The sequence below is a fragment of the Ixodes scapularis genome, unplaced genomic scaffold (genome assembly GCF_016920785.2).
Source record: "Ixodes scapularis isolate PalLabHiFi unplaced genomic scaffold, ASM1692078v2 PGA_scaffold3__209_contigs__length_174095766, whole genome shotgun sequence".
NCBI lineage: Eukaryota > Metazoa > Arthropoda > Arachnida > Ixodida > Ixodidae > Ixodes > Ixodes scapularis.
The window spans coordinates 38241170-38262995 of record NW_024609868.1 but is presented as its reverse complement, the minus strand read 5'-3'; the positions used below and the strand labels follow the sequence as shown (position 1 = coordinate 38262995).

Sequence of the window (21826 nt, the reverse complement as noted above, 5' to 3'; positions counted from 1 at the left end):
AACCTGTCCCAGTTTGTCATGGCTTGTTTCCGGAGGAACTTTTTTCCTAGCGAGACGGCGATGTCCACTTGAACTATGGCGTGGTCACTTCCCAGATTTACCTCGAGGTTTGACCATTCCGACTACCGTCCCCATCTTGTCAGCGCGAGGTCCGGGCACGTGTCGCGGGTAACACTATTGCCCGTTCTCGTGGGCTGCTCCGGGTCGGTCAGAATGGAGAGGCGTTGTTGGCAGATGGAACGATAAAGTCGGGTGCCCTTGGCCAGGGAGCGAGTGTACCCTCAGGCCGAGAGCGGCGCGTTGAAGTCGCCAACTATGAGGAGTTGGTTCTGTGCAAGTGTAAACGCGCGCGCAAACAGTTTTCTAAAATCCTCGTGCCTGTTGCGTGGCGGACTGCATACGTTGAGAATAAAGAACGAGGGTCAGTGGCGCTTCTCGGGAAGGATTTCTATAAGCACGTGGTCTATACTCTCGTCGCTGAGTTTGTGCATGCGTGCATTTAGGTGTTTTTCTGCTAGCGCTGCCACGCGCTGGCATATGCGAGGGATCAGCGCCTTGTAGAACGAAAGTGAGGGTGTCTCGGTTCCAGTTTCCTGGAGTGCTATTATCTCGGGAGGTTTGTCGAGTCCGGCAATGTACTGCGCTAGAGCCCACGTTTGCTGCGGTACCCTCGGCAGTTCCACTGCCAGACCCTAGTTATGGCCGCCCGGTGTTGCTCTGCCATAAGCGGGCTCTGCCATTTCTACAGTGCGCGTCTGCCAGACTGGGCGTGTCGGGTATGGTAGCTCTTGCGGACACCACCGAGGTTGTTCTGGTGGTAAAACCTTTAGTTTGAGTAGAAGATGTCCCTAGCATCCTTCAAGGAGAGGGAGCACTGCCTGTATTATGGTAGTAAGTGTCTTTGCCCAGGATGATTTGTTGCTCTTAAGTAGGCTGAGAGCGATCTTGACTGTGGCCTTGACAAAAAAACATCCATTCAGGTGAACTGTAACCAAAGGAAGTTTCTGTCCTTCGAATGGCAGGGTTGCGGCCGAGCGGTGGGTGCAGAAAAGGTCTGGGATGCCTGAAGTGTTGATGCAGCGGGCATATTGCTTTTTTGCTTTTCGTGTCGACTTAAACCCTGGCAATATTTTTGAGTTGCGTGACTTTTAGGTTTTGTTTGTTTGACGGCCGTCGTGTATAGCGATGATGTAGTCACATCTTTTGAAGTTTCTTCCATGTCTTGCTCTCCTGAATTCTTGAGTTCAGTGACAGTCGGTTCTTTCGCGGCATTGCTGCCTGCTCGAGTAGATTCCATCTCCGGGAAGTGCTTATCATACTCTAAAGCTTATTTGGCGAGATGGCAGCCCACCGAGTTAGATTTTGAGTACGCCTGGAGCTCCCCTAGTTTCTTTCGCTTCGAGCAGAAGCGTGCTGTAGCTTCGTGCTCTAGGCCGCAGTTGACACATTTCGCAGGCATTGATTGGCATATGATCTCCGTTGATTCATGTGGTTTTCCACAATGTTCACACTTTTTGGGGCGTTTGCAGGCCACTCGCTTGTGTCCGAATCAAAAGCAGTTAAGGCACTGGATGGGCCTTTCTCGAAAAGGAAAGACGGGATGGCGTACATGACCCAGAAAAACATGGGTTGGCAGAATCTTGCCCCGGAAGGTGACTTTGACTGTGTTAGACTTCCCTAGGCGTCGGACGGCACCAACGTTAATATTGGACCTGAGATGCGAGGTGATCTCTTCATTAGAAAGCTCTTTGTCGACGTCCTGAATCATTCCGTTCACCGTTGCTCCAGCCAGTGGAGAGTATGACATCACCGGAATTCCACACAGAGTCTTCAAGTTGAGCAAGGTTTTTGTAGCTTCACCACTTCTGGTGTCAACTGCGATGACATTCAATCTGCTGTTGAAACGAACCTCGTGAATGCCCTTAGGACAGGAGTTTTCTAGAGCTCTTGAGAGCTTCACGCTACTGAGGAATGTTATTAACGTCTCAGTATCCGCAGGAACGAACACAACAGTGAGCCCTTCTTCGAGGGCTTTTGATTGGATTATTGTTTCCGAGCTGGAGTTGGAGTTGTTGCGCCGAGTTCACTTTCGTGATCTAACTTCTTGATACGGACCTCCGGTATCGTCGTCTTGTTTCATATAGTTGATGTCTGTAGTCGACGATGCAATGGAACCATCGAAACAAATAGAGTGCCCATCATCTGGTTGCGACGTTACGGGTGTTTCGTTCCTTTGACGTTGCTCACGAGTTATGCTCAGTGCTGTATGAGTATAGCGTCAGGGACGCCCGCTTGGGCCGCTTCCGTGTTCGTTCACATGGAACGATAGCAGCGGCAAAGGCTGCTGTTTTCTCTAAACGAGAACTTGGCGGTCTGCTTGATTGCTTTGCCAGGCACACTGAGTTTAAAAAAAAAAACTGCCCGTTAATATTTGACCGAGATTTTCGCAATAGAAGGTAAAAAAATACGAAAAATTACAAGGAGTGGAAGATTTGATGTCTTTTGGTTAGAGCACTTCGTCGTCCTCCACCGATAGGGAATTTTAGCGAGTCGTTTCCACACGAACGGTTCGTCCTCGAACACATCGACGACGTCCCTGCGCATGCGCGCGAGTCGTTGGGGTCTTTGGGAGGCTCTTGTTCGTTTCTCCCACTCCGGCCGCTGGAGTTATCACCAGAACGAAGCCAGTATCGTTCACGACTCGGGTAAAAAAAATGGCGGACGGTTTGTCCGCAGCCCCAGCCGAGCGTTCGGCTGGGGCGATTTGTCATCCTGTTACTCTGCGTCATTTGAGAGGTGGAACCAAATCATGTCGAGGACGGCTCACACTGAGTGTATGCTATCGTGAAGGCTGTAAAGTGCGCATGCTAGTAAATGTTTGCGATCGGCGGGCTGACTAGCTGTCATGGCGAACGCGAGCAGACAAAATTAATTGGTTTGACGGCACATAACGTGAACGGTCGGTCATGTTCATGATGACGAAGACACACAACCTACCTTTGCGGTCGTTAAGACACTTTTTACTCTATCTAGCTTCGCAGATCTTGAAAGTCCGACCTTTAAATGTTACGTCGGCCGTCTTGCTTACACAAGTCGTACCCCGGAAACACGAGCCGCCACGGATTTGCACACTCCGGAATGTTTCACAAGTTTGCTAGCCGGAATGTTTCACAAGTTTGCTAGAAGATGGCGCTGCCGGTAAAAAGTAATCATCATCATCGTTTACAGGGTTCGATTAGTTTTACGATTCGCTAAGATACGTTAGATTTCAAGTACGGTTTTACGGAACAGATCACCGCACCGTTCATGATTTGGGAACCATGTGCTCCCAAAAATGACTCGCTAAAACTCCCTAATGTCGAACAGCCCCCAAAAGTGCATCGTCACGGCCTTGCCGGCTAAATGAATCACGTACAGTGAAACAATCATGAAAAACGCAGAACCAGGACGCGTTCGCTGTCCTTGAGTTAATAGGGAATTGTAGTAGACCGTTTTTCACCTCCGCTACGGTATTCGTGAAGAAAATACCGCAGCTGCTCATGCGCGCCGCCAGCCTTATCTGCATAGTTCAAGGTCTTGTGGCGGATTACGGAGCGCTATCCGGGTGCTTCGCGGGCTGCGGAAACGGTCGACTATAATTCCCCATAGTCTGATAGCAAACGGACAGACACAGCGAACGCCGTGACGATGCACTTTTAGCGTTGTTTGTTTGATTGGCTTTATACTAATCGTGGCGTTCGGTTGTATAACGTCTCGGGATACGGTGCCTCATGTAGAGATTAGTGAGTTCTAAGTATTAGAATGGCGTAGAGACGCTTGCGCTGGTGCTGCGCGCGTTGCACGCGAGCTCTCTTGGTGTAAACGCTGCGCAGCTCTTAGTACAACGAAACGCAAAACGTACGCGCGAGCCGTTGCACCGCCATCCAGACGTGCTCGTGCGAACTGTTCCGAACCACTTAATGCCCGTATTCGGTTGAGTCAATCTGTGTCTCGCGCTGTCCCGCACGCGTGACGAGAGCAACGAGACGGGAACGCCGGGAGCCGTCGCGTTTACGCACGCAAAAATCGATAGCGAGCATATACGTAAAGCTCGCGGCGTCACAGCTCTGTTACGTCACGGCGCGGTGGTGGCGCGTCGGGCGCACTTCTGGTCTGGGGCGGTGGGCGGGTCACCACGCGGGACGCGCGGTGCTGTGTTGTATTGGAAAAAACCAGACAGAACGCTTCCTTTTCGTCAAAACGCCACGACTGGGGCTCTACCATAAGAGGCGGGAAAGGTTTAAAGGTCAGCTTTCATATGTTGTCTGCCTGCTTGGTTAGCCCGAGAACGTGGATAGGGACCGTGAAAAAGGAAAACCAGACGCAGTCCGATCATGATTACTTGTGCGGGAACCACTTTGGATTGAATTAACCGATACTTATAGTCGTCAGAATTATTTGTTTTGTTCCAACACGAACGCGGAAAAACCGCCAAGCAGACCACCTGCGGACCACGTTCAGTGCATCATCAAGTTCAAAACGGCTGCCTGGTCGTTCGAGATGTCGTCTGCTCTCTCAAATGTTTCTACTTGTTTTCGTATGCTCGTTCAAATGACAGCGACCCGTAGACAAAATGGTGACCCGGTCATTACGGTAAGAAGTAAGTGCAGGAATCAAAAGGCTTTTAAGTTTGGAGGTTGGCTTGGGTAAGTAGGCTCGGTGTAAACAGCAGATACAAGGAGATGTTGATAAGTGTTACCAGTGGCCATCAACGACCCGCTATGCCTGATTCACTTGGTTTGATTCTGCCTGTGATTTTCACTATCGACATCGACATCTCAGAAACAGTTCACGCTTTTGCAGCCCGAGCGACGTCATGACTGAAAATAGCGAGCAGGACTTCATCATGCGAATCAGGCTTTAAGGTCCATTCTCCGGCGTCCACGCGGAATGAATGACCGCGAGTCATATATGCACGCAAAGTTTTGAGGTGTAACGAGCCTCGTTAATTTCACTGAGGCCGCTAAAGTAGTCAGACATTGCCAGGAAGACGTATAGATTCAACATTTCCAACGCAAAAAAGAGCGCGGGGACTCGCACCGACGCCGAAAATGTCGCATTCCAATAGTTTGTTTGTGGGCGACGGCGAGCTTCTTGCCCACACTCCATCGCGCATGCGCGGCGCCGGTGGCGTCCGCTAGGGGCGCTCCGGTTTGTTTGTAAACATGAGTTGGTCTATAGAGCACATACGTAGTGTGGAACACGAAACGCTAACACAAACGCAGAGTGCTTTGCGTTTGCTGGTATAGGCAATACAAAAAAATATAATATTGCGTATTCAAGCGAAAGCAAGCATTGTGTGCCTGCGTTAATATGGAGTTCTCGTAGAACGTTTTCCCCTCCTCCGCCAAGCCCTCCAGAACGAAGACCCTACTACTGCGCATGCGCGGCGCTAGCCTTGCCTGCAGAATCCCGGATCTCGTAGTGGGTTGCGGAGAACGTGGCGGCACAGCGGAAACGATGTACTAAAACTCTCTAATTAGACCATACACGCATTTGTTTTTGAGCGCGATGCGTTCAGCAGCGGCACGCGGCCGCAGAACCTTGCGGAGAGCGTTTGGTTGGAGCCGACGCAACTGTTTCCATAGCAACCATCGTTCTCGGTCGGACTCAACGCAAGTGTGTGAATCGTCCTTAACGCACACAGAGTTGCGTTGGAGCGCAGTAGGGAACGCGCTATCGTCGTTTGCGATATCCATGGCAACATGGCAGCGCCCGGCGACAGCGTCAACGAGGCCGGTCTTTTGGGGCGATTCCGCTGGTGTCCGTGATTCCTGTCCACCTTGAACCAACGCAGCATCAGAAATAACCATCTCCCGTGGCTCCCCTCCCCAAAATCGAGCAAAAGAAGGATTTCTCTCCGAACGGGGGAACCGAACGCAAGTCGCTGACGGGCGAGCGCCTGAAGGCCCGTTTCACACTTGCAACAGAGTTGGACGGAGAGAGATAAGACCGGTTTTTAAGCTTCTTTCAACGTCTTAGGACCGAATGCGCTGTTGCGGAGCTGTTCCTAAGACGTCGCAAGAGGCTTAAAAACCAGTCTCGTCTCTCACGTCCTACTCGGTTGCAAGTGTGTGAACGCCACTTGAAGCGCCGTTCACACACTTGCAACCGAATTCGAACGAGTAAAACTAGACCAGTTTTTAAGCCTCTTGCGACGTCTTAGGAACAGCTCCGCAACAGCGCATCCGGTCCTAAGACGTTGAAAGAAGCTTAAAAAATCGGTATTTCCGCCCTACTCGGTTGCAAGTGTGTGAACGACGCTTTCCCTCCCGGTTCTCGTCTTCTAAAGGGGTGTCCAAACAGGACACTACAAAACTCACAACTCCGGCAAATCGTGCCGCGCTCTGCCGCGATCCGCTTCCGGCCGTCGGAGGGAAATTTTCCTCCGTCAATTCTTCCCGGGGGGAAACTTCCCTCCGTCAAATCTCCCCCTCGCTTCCTCCACGGCGGCCTTGCTCTGCTTATCACGTGGGTCCGGAGAGCCACTCACACGCCCTGTTGGCTGTCGGTCAATCGCTCAAGGCCTCCGCTCGCAATACGGAACCGCATCGGACGCCATCACGACGAAAGTGAATCTCGACAAAGAAAGCAGATCCGAGGCGGGCGGAACGCACCCTTTGACGCAGGAATGTCCCAAATCCACCCAAAGCCGGACGTCCTTGGCCTTCGAGCCGAGGCGACGGCGGTACGCGAGGGCGTTGGCGAGGTGAGCCAGACGCAGATGGCATGTGACGTCAATCTGAAGAGGAGAGCAGTCGTGATCGTAAAAATTTTCACGACTCCTGCAAACATTTTCACGACTCCAACAGACCGTAAAAATGGAAGCGTCCGCTTCAATTTTCACGATTTGCCGGAGTCGCGAGTTTTGTAGTGTCCTCTTTGGACACCCCTTAATTCGTCTCCGCAACACTCGCGCGTCGTAGCGGAAGCAACCGCTTCTGGCCGCAAGGACGCCGCTCCGCACTCAAACGTGTTAATACGCGAACCTTCGTAGGGGCTTTCTAGCTTTGCGTGTTCCACACCGCGCGTGCGCGGAGCCCAAAGCGATGTCTTGTATTCCGCGCATGACGACGACGCGCATACGCAGACTGCATGAGCACGCACCGCTGACGCAAACGCGAGGCGTTGGCGTTTGCTCCTAAAACTTACTACTGAGGTCCGGGATTGTCGAATCGCCGGATGATTTGAACGCCCAGCCGCGCGGATGGACGAGAGGAAAGTGCATGAATGCGTTCTATCAATGGAATCAGTACGTATATGGCGCGAGTGACACGCGGTGCTCGCTTACCGAAGCGTCAAAGCCTTCGTTCGTTGTCAGGGGTCCTGTCACAAGGCTCATACATAAAACTGCCTGCACGCATGTTGGAAGCCTACGTATATGTAGGCAGCAAGCGTGCTTCGAACATGCTTCGGGCGTCTCCGCAGATAATTCTGTCGTCATATCTGCAGCGAACACTGGGTCTTTTGTATGGTGTACGAGCAACGTGACAGCAGTATCGGCAAGAAGAAAAAAAGACGGAAAGTGTTTTGTTTACCGCAAAAATGTACTACGGATTCCTCAAATGTAACGCTAAAACGCATTCACACAGAGCACGAACAAAAACAAAAGATCGCGCGTTTTGGTCGACGTTGACGCTGCCGTCGAAAAAAGCGATGCAGTCAAACATGGACACCCGACGTCGGCGTCTTATACGGGAACTTCGTGTTTGCCGAGAGAACGCGGATATATTTTTTTTTTGTCTGCTTTGTACGATTTTTGTTGCCTCGTCTTCGTGATTGCATATGCGCTCGGTGACAACCGTCTTCAGTGAATGGACAACGACGATTATATATATATATACATATATATATATATATATATACATATATATATATATATATATATATATATATATATATACCGGGTGTTCTTTTTTAATTCGAATAGATTAATTTAAAAAAAAGCCGTAAAAGTTCCACTTAAGCTGCTTGTGGAGGTGAGTTATACTGCCAGGGGGACATATTATAGGGGGCTAATCGTAACGATCAGTTGGCTAATTAACTAAAATTTGATAATTAACTTTTTAATTAATGAAAATAGACATATGGTTCCAATTAGAAACCTGCTCAGCTTCATCGAAAAGCACTAAATCAGTCATTTTTGAAAGACTTTGAGCGCGTGAGAAGCGTAGTAGTGCACTAAAGTTACCACTCGTGGAGCAGGTACAAAGCTAGCGGTTGCGGTAAGGTGCCCGCGCGATTTTTCCGTCTCTTATCTTGCCCCAGCCTTGTACCTGCTCCACGAGTCGTAACTTTAGTGCACTACTACGCTTCTCAGGCGCTCAAAATTATATATATATATATCAGTGTGTCGAACCGAAAAAAATACGGGTTCGGTTACGGTTCAGGTTCAGGTAAATTTATTTTGTTCCGGTTCAGTTCCCGTTCAATTAATTCGATCCGCGAACCGGTTCGCGAACCGGTTCGGAAATTATAAATGACAAATTGCAACATCAAAATAAATTACAAATAAAACATCTGAAATCAGCACATACGAAACGGGATACATCGTAGTGTAAGGCTCAGGGATTTCTACCAGGAATGGTTTCTTTATATGCACTCAAAGGTTACCTCACCGACGTTTACGCATTCGGACTTCATCTAATTGGGTCCGACGCAGTAGCTGTAAAATCCGCGATCTCCTTACAAACCCACTTACAAGTAGAACTCGCTAACTATCCCGCCACCTCGGCGTGTAAGCAATTGAAGGAACAGTGGGGAGAAAATACAGCTTTCTTTATTTGAACTAGCCTTCGGTAACTCAAATTAGACCCTTAAAGGAGCTTTCATTAAACAAGATACGGAATATGAAAAGCACTTCACCGAACGCAACGCCAGAGGGACGTAATAGGATAAATATTAAAATAGAAGAGTTCGCTGTCTCACAAATATGTTAGCTTCTAAGTGCCTATACGAAACCGGATGCATTATTATCAAACGCCACAGCCTTTTCTTTTCTCATTCCGATGGAAGCAAGCTTCAAGAACTCGCGCGTTCTAGAAACGTGTTATGAAATGAGCACACAGCAGCATTTAGGATTTACGAGATTGTAAAAGAATGAAATCCCGTGACGCGATTTTTTTTTTTTTTTGCGCAACCTTCCAATTCTTTTTCTTCCGTGCAAGCCGCGACCAGCGCAATACTGGCTCCTATGTCAAGATTCATGGATGCAGCGTTTATATTCCTAAGACTGAGTGGAGAACAAAAATATGTAAGCGAGGTGTGTGTCAGTTGACGGCACTTAAAAAACAAATGGCATTGATAGCACGTTCATTGTCAACAGCGCGTGGCCGAACCGTTTTGACATGAACCGGTAAACGTTATTTTTTTTCCGGTTCAGTTCCGGTTCGGGTTCATCGCGATAACAATATAACGGTTCGGGTTCGGGTTCAGTTCCGGAAAAGTACCGGTTCGGTTCCAGTTTTCGGTTCGGTTCGGTTCCGGTTCGACACCCTGATATATATATATATATATATATATATATATATATATATATATATATATATATATATATATATATATATATATATAAAACTGAGAAGAAAAAACCCTTAGTGAAAACAGCAACAATCGACGATTTAGTCTTCGACGTTTCGGCCGGAGTCCGGCCTAGATTAAATCGTCCGTTGTTGCTGTTTTCACTAAGGGTTTTTTCTTCTCAGTTTTATACCCACGCCTTCGGCCTCCCGCCACCATGCCCGTTATATATATATATGGGTGTTTCTGCGAAGACTTTCAAAAATCCTAAAACTTAAAGCGTAAAAAAAAAGAAAAAACTTTCTTCGGGAACAAACTACCAGCCACGGCGGACGTCAGGAATTGCCAAAAACATAGTAATTAGCCAAGTAATTAATTAAAATTTGTTAATTAACTTTTTAATTAGTGGAAATAGACATATGGTTCTAATTAGAAAGTTACTGAGCGTTATCGAAAACCACTAAATCAGTCACTTTCAAAAAGAATTTCGGCGCGTGAGAAGCGTAGTAGTGCACTAAAGTTACCGCTCTTTGAGCAGGTACAAGGCTGGGGCTAGATAAGAGACGGAAAAATCGCGCGGGCGCCTTATCGCAACCGCTAGCTTTGTACCTGCTCAAAGAGCGGTAACTTTAGTGCACTACTACGCTTCTCACGCGCCGAAATTCTTTTTGAAAGTGACTGATTTAGTGGTTTTCGATTACGCTCAGCAACTTTCTAATTAGAACCATATGTCTATTTCCACTAATTAAAAAGTTAATTAGCAAATTTTAATTAATTACTTGGCTAATTACTATGTTTTTGGCAATTCCTGACGTCCGCCGTGGCTGGTAGTTTGTTCCCGAAGAAAGTGTTTTCTTTTTTTTTACGCTTTAATTTTTAGGATTTTTGAAAGTCTTCGCAGAAACACCCGGTATATACAATATTGAGCGCGTGAGAAGCGTAGTAGTGCACTGAAGTTACGACTTGCTAAGCTTTGTGCGAACAAAGCTTAGCACGGTGCTATACGCTCGCGCGCCTCTGTGCCTTTGATAGCGCTGCATGCAGCTTGGCGATAGTGTTTTCGAATGGGGAACTGTCGTATACCGTAGTGGTGGCGTGTATGCAAAGAATGCACAAAACGCATTGGGGTGATCGCTCTCGCGCAGTCGGGACACACTGCGAAGTTCGTCGTTCGCTGGAGACTCTTGCGCAAACGATGAAGAGTAGTTTCACAGCGTCGTAGACCAAGCTCATCGAATCCGAACCTAACCAAACCGAAAAACGGAACCGAACCGTTATATTTTAGCCGAACCGGAACTGAACCTAACCGATATCTTCGCCGCCATCTTGAAACTGAGCCGGAAAAAAAATACAACGGTAACCGGTTCAAAACGTTTCATGGTATTTTACTTTTGTTAGAATCGCAAAATTAATACCTGGGAATAAAAAATTGGCAGCTGTATTTCTATGTGTTTACCAATTCTACATATACAGAATTGCAATGTATGAGAAAATGTGGGTTTTCTTGACGCTCTTGTACTGGCGTTAGGATCATTCGTGTGTCACGAGGTCACATGATGTCATTGTGTCAACACATGCTGTCAAGAAATGTCACTTCACGTGATCACAAAACGTAACGGGATTCACTTGGTCTAGTATTTGAATTGAGAACTTCACTAGATTTATTAACGTTGTTTACACCGTGACGTAACATGACATCTCGACTTCGCACCAAGCGTCATATGTCACGAATGACAAGTGATGAGGCGATAATAACTAAAGAAACTAAACGTTTAATAAGGCGAACTTGCGCCCCAAATTAAAAGAAAGAAAGGAACAGAAGAAAGCAGAGCGTCGCGGGCGTCGAAGTCGGCGTGACAGCAAAGTCGAACGCTGTGGCGAAACTCACTCCCGGCTGGCCAAGCGGAGCCCCTTTTGTACACGCGTGGGCTTCTGGAACAATCGGCGTGGAAGGTTCGGCATGTAGAACATTCTAACCTCAAATTAGCCCCAACACGGTTCTCGAATTTACCAGAACATTACAGTAGAGTCAACAAAAATGCGTACCCGCGGCCAGGAATCGAACCCTGGCTTTCTGCGTGGAAGGCACGCGCGATAACCGTTAGTCCACAAGCGCGCTTTTTTTCTTTTCGCCAAAAACAACGATAAAAAGTGAAAGCCGTTTACAAATCCCTCTAACGCCGAATTGGAGCGCAGCTCTTGGGGAGGAGGAGGGAAGGGTACTGAGGGGAGGGTAGACCCCTCCTCCTTCTCCTCATCCCCTCATTCTTTAATATGCTCCGGGGGGGGTCACGTGACCTCGGGGAGGCGTGACCTGGGGGTCACGTGACCTTGGGTGTCACGTGGGGGTCACGTGACCCCCAAGGTGACACCCACGTGACCTCAGGGGGTCACGTGACCTTGGGGGTCACGTGACCTGGAGGGGTCACGTGACCTCGGGGGGTCACGTGACCTTGGGGAGGAGACCACGTGACCTCGGGGGTCACGTGACCTCAGAGGGGTCACGTGACCTTCAGGTGGTCACGTGGGGGTCACCTTAGGGTCACGTGACCTTGAGATGACCTTGGGAGGGGTCACGTGACCTCCTGAGGTCACGTCCTGGAGGTTTTGAGGTCACGTGACCTGGAGGTCCTGAGGTCCTGACCTGGAAGTCCTGAGGTGACCTGGAGGTCCTGAGGTCACGTGACTTTGGGGGTCATGTGACCTCGGGGGTCACGTGACCTTGGGGAGGAGACCACGTGACCTCGGGGGTCACGTGACCTCAGAGGGGTCACGTGGCGTCATCTTGGGGTCACGTGACCTTGAGATGACCTTGGGAGGGGTCACGTGACCTTGGGATGACCTTGGTTACGCCGACGCCGACGGCTACGCCGACGCCGACGCCGCTCAAGCCGGGAACGGGACCCTCAGAGCTGCGCTCTAAAACACGTGCACGACAAATAGGGCTCGAGCATGAATGTTAGAATTCTCTAAAGTTCTCTAGAGCGTCCAATATCTGCACCCAGTCGGGCGGACACTGTAACGTGGAGTACACAGATTTCAGGGGGCTAACAGAATCCGTAAAATACATTTGAACGGGCCGCGCGTCCACAGCATGCCTTACAGCCATTCTACTGCACCATATTGCATGCAGGCCCAGAAGCATAAAAAGGTCAACCGGAATTTTGCAGTCTTTGCGAACAGGAAGGAACCTGATACCATGCGGTGTTAAAGTAAAATCTTTTTTAATAGTGCTTTGGAGAACATCCCAAAAAAAGAAAGGCGTCCCAGCAGTCTAAATATGCATGTTCCGTAGTTTCGGGCTTTCCGCACAGCAGACAGTGAACGCCCTAAGGGAAAAACAGTTTTGTCTCATGGAGCCAAGTTTTTACTGGGAGAGTGTTTGTGTGAAATTTAAAGAAGAAGGTCTAAACAGAAGGTGGGATTGACATTTTCTTAGCTCTAGATAACACGTCCTGCCTTGGGCCAGCATGAAACATAGAACGGTAGACAGGTACAAGAAAGACAGCATCTATAATATCTCGCGTAAGGCGTTTTCGGGTGACACCCGACACGTATTCAAAAGAGAGCTGTGCAGTCAAAAACCGGCCAGCGTCAATCACCTCTCGAAGAAAACTACCAATTCATTCGCCTTTGCTTTTTCTAACACGTAAAAACAACGAACGAAGGAATTTCCTCCGCAAGTCTAGTCTGAATGACAGCTCGAAGAAAAGGATTAGTTTGCTGTCTAAAAAACAAAAACCGCCATACAACTTGCTTAACAGTAGATGTGATAGGGACAACCCGCCTTTCTTGACGCACCGAAACAGATTATCGCGACATAGTCTTTCTCACCCAGACCGCCAAATGAATGCAGCCAAAACACGGTGTAATTTTTGTTCATTTTACTCTATCGCAAGCCAAAACTTGAAGTACATACCAAAAAATTTGGAATTAAAAAAGTGAAAGCCGTTTACAAATCCCTGTAACGCCGAATTGGAGCGCAGCTCTTGAGGAGGAGGAGTGAAGGGTACTGAGGGGAGGGTAGACCCCTCCTCCTCCCCTCATTCTTTAATATGCTCCGGGGGGGGCGGTCACGTGACCTCGGGGGGGGGGGGGGGGGGGGTGTCACGTGACTTCGGGGAGGGGGGGTCACGTGACCTCAGAGGGGTCACGTGACCTGGGGGTCACGTGGGGGTCACCTTGGGGTCACGTGACCTTGAGATGACCTTGGGAGGGGTCACGTGACCTTGGGGGTCACGTGACCTTGGGGAGGAGACCACGTGACCTCGGGGGGTCACGTGACCTCAGAGGGGTCACGTGACGGGGGTCACGTGACCTTCAAAGGGTCACGTGGGGTCTTGGGGTCACGTGACCTTGAGATGACCTTGGGAGGGGTCACGTGACCTCGAGGGGTCACGGGACCTTGGGAGACGTGGGGTCACGTGACCTTGAGATGACCTTGGGAGGGGTCACGTGACCTGGAGGGGTCACGTGACCTTGGGGGTCACGTGACCTTGGGATGACCTTGGTTACGCTGACGGCGACGCCGACGGCGACGGCGACGCCGCTCAAGCCGGGAACGGGCCTTTAAGAGCTGCGCTCTAAAAAATGTTGCAGACAGTGGCAGGCGTAAAAATTGACACATCCCACCCACTCCATTTACCCGCTTCCTCTCGCGTCTCTTGAATTACCGTCGACCAGTATTCATTTGATCGTTTATAATGTTGCAGTTGAACACCAGGATACTCTGCTGGCGTTGACATAAAACAGATATCTTCAAAGACTTCGGGCTTCGTGGCCCATGTCCCATGCCAGAGGCCGCAGCATTTCTGCCAATTAACGGCAGCGCCGGTTAACTTGTAATAGGACTTTACTTCACGCACCGCCTCGACAATACTTTTCTCATCTTTGCAAAAAACAGCAACATCATCGGCATAAGCTAGAACTTTTACTTCTATATCTTGGAGAGAACATTTATAAGTCAATTTTAGAGCGCAGCTCTTAGGGGCCCGTTTCCGGCTTGAGCGGCGTCGCCGTCGCCGTCGGCGTAACCAAGGTCATCTCAAGGTCACGGGACCCCCAAGGTCATCTCAAGGTCACGGGACCCGCAAGGTCACCCCAAGGTCACGTGACCCCTCCTAAGGTCACCTCAAGGTCACGTGGACATTAACCGTGACCTTGGGAGGGGTCACGTGACCTCGGGAGGTCACGCCAAGGTCACGTGACCCCCCGAGGTCACGTGACCCCTCCTAAGGTCACCTCAAGGTCACGTGACCCCCGCGTGACCCGTGAAGGTCACGTGACCCCGAGGTCACGTGGCCCCCTCCCCAAGGTCACCCCGAGGTCACGTGGACCCCTCCCCAAGGTCACCCCAAGGTCACGTGACCTGGAGGAGTCACGTGACCCCTCCAAGTCACGTGACCCCTCCAAGCCACGTGGCCCCTCCAGGCCACGTGACTCCCCGAGGTCACGTGACCCCTCCCAAGGTCACCTCAAGGTCACGTGACCCCCAAGGCCACCCCAGATCACGTGACCCCGGAGGTCACGTGACCCCTCCCAAGGTCACGTGACCCCTAGATCCCGCCTCCCCGAGGTCGCGTGACCCCCCTCCCCATAGTCACGTGACTCCCCCTTCCCGAGGTCACGTGACCCCCCGGAGCATATTGAAGAATGAGGGGAGGAGGAGGAGAAGGAGGAGGGGTCTACCCTCCCCTCAGTACCCTTCACTCCTCCTCCTCAAGAGCTGCGCTCCAATTCGGCGTTACAGAGAGTTGTAAACGGCTTTCATTTTTTTAATTATGTTTCTACAAAAGGGCTCGAAAAATATACTGAATAGCAACGGGGACAGTGGGCAACCTTGCCTGAGGGAGGACTCTACACTGATACGCATTGTAAGCTTCCCGTTAATTATCAGGTGGGTAGTACATCCTGTATATGCCAAGCGGACGAAATTCAATATTATTTTGCCTACTCTAACGTGATGTAATATTTTATACAATACACTGTGCTGTACACGATCGAAGGCCTTCTCTAGGTCGATCTGAATCATGGCGACTTGATCTAGTTCCTCGTCATATACCTCTAATATACTTCGCGCAATGTGAACACTTGTCAGAATTGAACGACCTTTGATACCACAGGTCTGATGCTCACCCAAAATCTTACAAATAACGTTCTGCAACCGCCGGGCTAAAACGTTCATTAGAACCTTGTAATCGACATTATCAAGGGCTATTGGCCTGTAATTGTTTATACTTTTTTTTAAATTTTTGTTCATCGTCAACTTTTGGTATGAGAACAATGTGTATGTTTAAGAAAGACGGTGGTTTCGTATTTGTGTCACATGCCTCAATTATTACAGCATGAAGGTGGCCTGAAATTACGTCTTTGTACTTTTTATAAAAGCCGCCGTCAGACCGTCGGGCCCAGGAGACTTTTTTGACGGAAGGTCGTCGATTGCACGCGCGTTTCTTCCACAGTCATCGGAGCTTCCAGCCCCATTCCTTTATCTCATCACTTAGACGGGGCAATTGCCGCCAGATAATCTTTAAGCTTCGGGTCACTGCCGTGCTCCCGTTGCCGAAAGAGACTGCTATAATATTCGATAAAAGACTTTTCAATGACTACAGGGCGACTACTCGACAGGCCATTGTTTTCTATCTTTGTGATATATATATATATATATATATATATTTTTTTTTTTTTTTTTGCATATTTGGCTTCTGCATTTAGTGCCCGTGTGGTTGGCTGATCACACATAGTGCATTTCTCCGCCCGAGCTCTTACGAGTGCTCCTTTGTATTTTTCTGTTTCAAATTCAGCTATTTTTTTGTTTCACATAACTCAGATGATCTGTAAATTGTCTGGGATGTTCACATTCTAGTTTAGAAATGCGGTGAAGATCATCTAGCAGCACCTTTTCTTCTGCTTTTTTCCAGTACGCGAGCGTACTAGCACGTCCTATAGCAGTTAGCTTGACCTCCCGTTTAAACCATTCCCACTTCGTACTGGGGCTCTCTCTACCGTCATGCATCCTAACTAATAATGCATCTATAGACTCATTAAACACGTCATTCTTAAGCAGGCTTTTATTAAGTTTCCACAATCCCCATTGAAAGCCGGTGTTTTTCTGTTTTCCCCGACAAAGACAGAAACCAACGCATGGTCGGAGAAATAAACGGGCTACACACTGTAGTCATCAAAACCAGTTAAAGTTCAATCGACACGTACGCTCTGTCGAGACGGGTACGACTTGTGCCTTGAAAATGCGTGTACCGCAACGCCAGGTTATTTCTTTGGTAATTTGCAACATCACATAAAGTGAATTCGATAATCATTTCATTTAAAATACCCGTGCTAATATCACGTTGCCGTGTTTTACAAGAGCGATCTCTTACGTCACAAACGCAATTGAAATCTCCCAACATAACGATTTTCCTTTGGCAGTCGAGATACGCATAAATCCTTTCAAAAAATATTTTTCTGGAATTAACGCCGTTTGGCGCGTACAAATTTATTATTCTGTATTCAACATTGTTTAAGCTGCAATCACAAATAACAAATCTGCCCTCGCTATCAACAGTGAGGGAGAGGTCGCGCGTGTTTAAAGGCTTCTTTAAAAACATACATCCTCCGGACAGTCCGTTGGCACGAGAGACGCAAACCTCGAAGTAATGTAAAGAAAGGGGCCAGCAGGGAAGCGGTTGCCTCGATTGCTTTCAACCTTTGTCTCCTGAATCGCGAGGACGTCTATGCCATTATCGATTAGCAGCCTTCTAACCTGGTACTGTTTGCGACGCGAGGCAAACCCGCTAACATTTAACGTCGCTACTTTCAGATTGTCGATAAGGCTAGACGTTGCCGCGTGTCAGTTACTTGCTTGGGAGCCATATCCTCGCAGGAGTTGGCCCGGGGACGCTTCAACCGGCCTGTTTGTCCGGTTCCTGGGTTCGGGCGCAGGTTTTGGAGAGGATCAAAGCGGCTTCCTTTTAGGCGGTGCCGCCTTCACCGGTGCCACCGCCAGGGTTGGCCTGCCGTCAACTTGCTTAGAGTCCGAGTCTTCAGGATGCGGGCGTTTCGTAGCCAGCCCGCTGGCGTCGACCATGTGAACCTCGTTAACCGGTGGGACCGCAGTGTTTAACTGAGGCCCTTCATTCTTCAACGTCGACGGTTCATTTCCTGTCGCCGTTTCGTCTTTATTGGTCGGCGCCTCTTCCCGGTTTCCCGTGGGTGCGTCGACCGATGAACCAGCGCCACCTTAAGGGGTGTCCAAACAGGACACTACAAAACGCACGACTCCGACAAATCGTGAAAATTGAAGCGGACGCTCCTATAGAAGCGCCCGCTTCAATTTTCACGATTTGTCGGAGTCGTGCGTTTCCGCTTCAATTTTCACGATTTGTCGGAGTCGTGCGTTTTGTAGTGTCCTGTTTGGACACCCCTTCAAGCGGGTGCTCAGACGCGACCCGGTTGACCTCCGTGCATGTGCTTTCCGGTGACTTGGTGGCGGGGCCCGTCTCTTTTAGTGCTTCCTGCGCGTCCGCTTCATCCATGGCATGCTCGGCGTTGGCGTCTTGTACACCCGAACATGTGGCCGTTGTGTAGGTCTTGATGCAGTGATCCGCGTCATGGCCGAACCGGTGGCAGGTTGCGCACTTCGGCACACGGCAGTCCCGGCGGATGTGCCCGGTCCGCTGACAGCGCAGGCAAAACGGGGGTCTGCCCGGCACCACGACGAGAGCCAGTCCTCCGGCTATACGCAGCTGGTGGGGCAGGTCTTCCAACCCTATCCCTGGCTTAAGCCGGATAACAGCCGTGCGTGTCATCGACCCGCAGCCCATGACTCCTTCAACCCGCCACTTCTCAGTTCCTACGTCAATCACCTGGCCATACGGTGCAAGTGCCACCCTCAACTCGTCGTCGGGAATGTAACGAAGCAGCCAATGAATCTTGACTCGAACGTCCCTGTTCGCCGGGTCCACGACGACGCATCGCCGTCCCTTGACGACGAGGTCGCACGCAGCGATGATTTTCCGCTTACCCTCGGGTGACCTGAAGTTCACAGCCAAGACGTGGTTCATATTGTATTCCCCTAAGGTAAGAACCTCGGGGAGCGGTGCCAGACGACTCAGGGTGTCGTGGAAGTCCTCCACACGGTACGGGCGTCCCCGGACATCGGTGTGAAGAAACACGGTGTTGAGCACCGTAGGTCCAGTTGGCAGAGGCGGCAAAATTACCTGATACTCCGAAGACGCAGAGTCATTTCTGTCACTGCGGCCCGGCTGGGCCGCTATCGCTGCTCCGGCGGCACCTGCCATCCCACGTCCGCACTCGGTGAAAGCCAGAAGTGGAAATGGGCCACGAGCGCGCTGCCTACTGATTCAGCTGCGCTCGCGGCACTATGACACTATGAGGTACGCGATTTTCATGACCCCGAGTCGAGTGCTCGGGGTAATCAGCATCGACGACCATTCGGGTAACGGCTCGTGCTCAATTAAAGATGATAATAGTCCAAATCTAACAATAGCTTAAGTTTAGCTCATGCTCTATGGTTCGCCACCCCACCGCATGATTATGATGAACACTGGCGCTACATAGCTAGTTGTTAGTGCCAGATTACGTGGTCGCTCCTTCTAATTGCGAGTTGAGGAGAGGAAAGCTATTTTTTTTCCTTTCATTTTTTCTGCGTCTGCCAATATGCGGAGGGGAAAGCTAATGGATGTTTCTGCAAATTATCAACGTCAAGGATAACTCCGTTGCAGTGTTGCACGACCTATTTTACACACATCATTCAAGCACTCAAACATGTTTCGTTGTTACTGAACTGCCTCATAAAGTTATCCCCGAGAAGTATTGAAAATACTAAATATGTGACTTCTTAATTTGAGTTTACATTGAACTATAAGTGTGACTGGAGGGATACATAAAAAGAAAGAGTCTAGTGGCCTCAGGGGGAGGGCCGAACGCCTCTCGTTCTCAGGTCCTTTCCCAAGTTGCGACCACCTCTGTATTTTGTTTAAACTACACATTTGGGTGAGAAATAAAAACAATGAGGGATTACTGTTAAAAAGTGACACAAATATGATTGTCATATCAACACCCCCAAACGGAGAAGGCAGCCTCCCAGCTATAAAAGGACATTATCTAAAAAAGCAACGAAAAAAGAGAAAAAAAAAGGCGGGGGTAGTTTTAAAAACATAATATGTTATGAAGGTTATTTTTTCCCGCATCTTTGGCAAAGACCAGAAAGTGTGGCTCCGGAAACTATATTGTTTTTAAAAACCTTCTTGCCACAGAGCGCATTTTCGTGGTGCCAGACGCGTGCGCCCTTCCTCGCAACGCTGCACCAAGAATAATAATTGGTTCCTCTCAAATAGGCTTGCACTGAGCTCCAACCTCCTGCAGCATGCATTTCGCACCATCGGATTTAATTTTCTCAGCAAGAAACAAGTCAAACAGTTCAGCTTTCTACCAGTACGCGTCCAAATTGTAAAGTTGTGCAGTATACAGAAGTCTCGCCATGATATCCGGCAGCCTAATTAATTGTTAGAGCGCATGACTGATAAAGCAGAGCTGTAAAGTAAGGGCTCAAAAAAAGTGCACGTAAAAATATAACATGAACCTCCCGACACAGTATTTCGCGAAGTTTCGAGCTCACGCAAGCTGATGCCCCATGTGATTTATTTTAGGTATCGAAGAATTTTCGTCTGTCCTTCCCGCTACTTAAAAGTCAAATTTGGGGGTTTTACGTGCCAAACCTACGACGGGCACCTGGCACGCCCCAGCGGAGGACTGAGGATTAATTTCGACCACCTGGGGATCTTTTGACGTGCAACCGAAAGCTCGGTTACACGGCGCCTTCTCCGCAATAAGCCTCCGTCATATTGCGGGCACCTCGGTCGGGATTCGAACCCGCCACCTGGGGATCCGTAGGCCGGCGCTCTCGCCTCGGAGCCACCGAGGTGGCTCGCGCTACTTATGTATAATTAGAAATATCATTGCGTGCACCTCTATGAATTTACTTTTATTAAGTAAAGCGTTGTGTATGGCGTTATATATATATATATATATATATATATATATATATATATATATATATATATATATATATATATATATATATATATATATATATATATATATATATATATATATATATATATAAAGATATTATTTCTTATCACTCTCTTTCTGAACATTTTGTGCATTTGCCTTCCGATCTGTCATGTGAGCACAAAGTCTCTTTTAACATACCCTGAAACACGGTGTTTCACATTGCCAAACAGCGAAAAACAAAGTGCGCAAATTCAGCAGGCCTATTTTTCGAGTATCATCCTCTCGTGTCGTCTTCAAACTGTAAAGGCCCGTTCACACTCTTGCGACCTCTTAAACCTGTTTTCCTTAAAACTTCTTAAACCAGAGAACACACTGGCGCCATCTATTGGGAAGCAGTGTAAACTCGGCGGTCCCGCATATTTTTTTTTTATTTCTCGCGCATTATCCTTTCTTTCTTGGCTCGAAAAACTTTTGTCATTGTTATAAACGAGCCTTTCTATGGGTATTACGCACATTTGACCTTGGAAATCCCGCAAAACCTTCGCTCTTGTGAAATGCAGTTCCAGGGTCACCGCATAGATGGCGCCACAATGCCAGTGTGTTCCCTGATTCTAAAAACATTTAAGAAGTTGTAAGAAGATCTCGTCTCTCTCAGTCGTACTCGGTCGCAAGAGTGTGAACGGGCCTTTAAGTGAATTTGATAGAGCCAAATTTATTGACGGTAATAAAAATGTATTGAATTATTGACTGAAGCTTTGACATCATAAATAAATGGCCCTGTCACCTTAAAGATAGACATCATAATTAAATGCATCCCCAAATTTTCTGAAAGATGCTCTGAAAATCTTTTTGTGGCGTTTTAGTCTTCGATAGGCACGTGTATGAATGATTTGGTAGAACCTTATACAAGTTTTTGTATTTTATGCTAATTTAAATAACTATATATGTTCCTGACACACATAAATCTTCAAACATATAGAAGTTTGTTATTGCCTGTTTTATGCGATGACCAGCAATTTAAAGTGTCTGTGGGTAGGACAAAAACAAACTACACAGGGGTGCGTTGCTTAACTATGGACGATTACGCACGCAAACTGTCAGAACGTGACCAATTAAGTAGTTGTCATGTCGAGTTGAGCGTCAAATACTTCTTTGTTCAATTTAACAAAACCCCATCAGTTAGCGAAATGAATTAACCCGCATCTTGTCAAGAAGAAACCGCAACAGCCAG

The 21826-nt window shown here is 48.6% G+C and overlaps 1 pseudogene; it reads right to left on the bottom strand.

Annotated features, from left to right (window-relative positions):
• Window positions 1-848: 848 nt before the first annotated feature.
• LOC120846584 lies at window positions 849-2140 on the bottom strand (annotated as a pseudogene).
• Between the last annotated feature and the right edge of the window lie 19686 nt (window positions 2141-21826).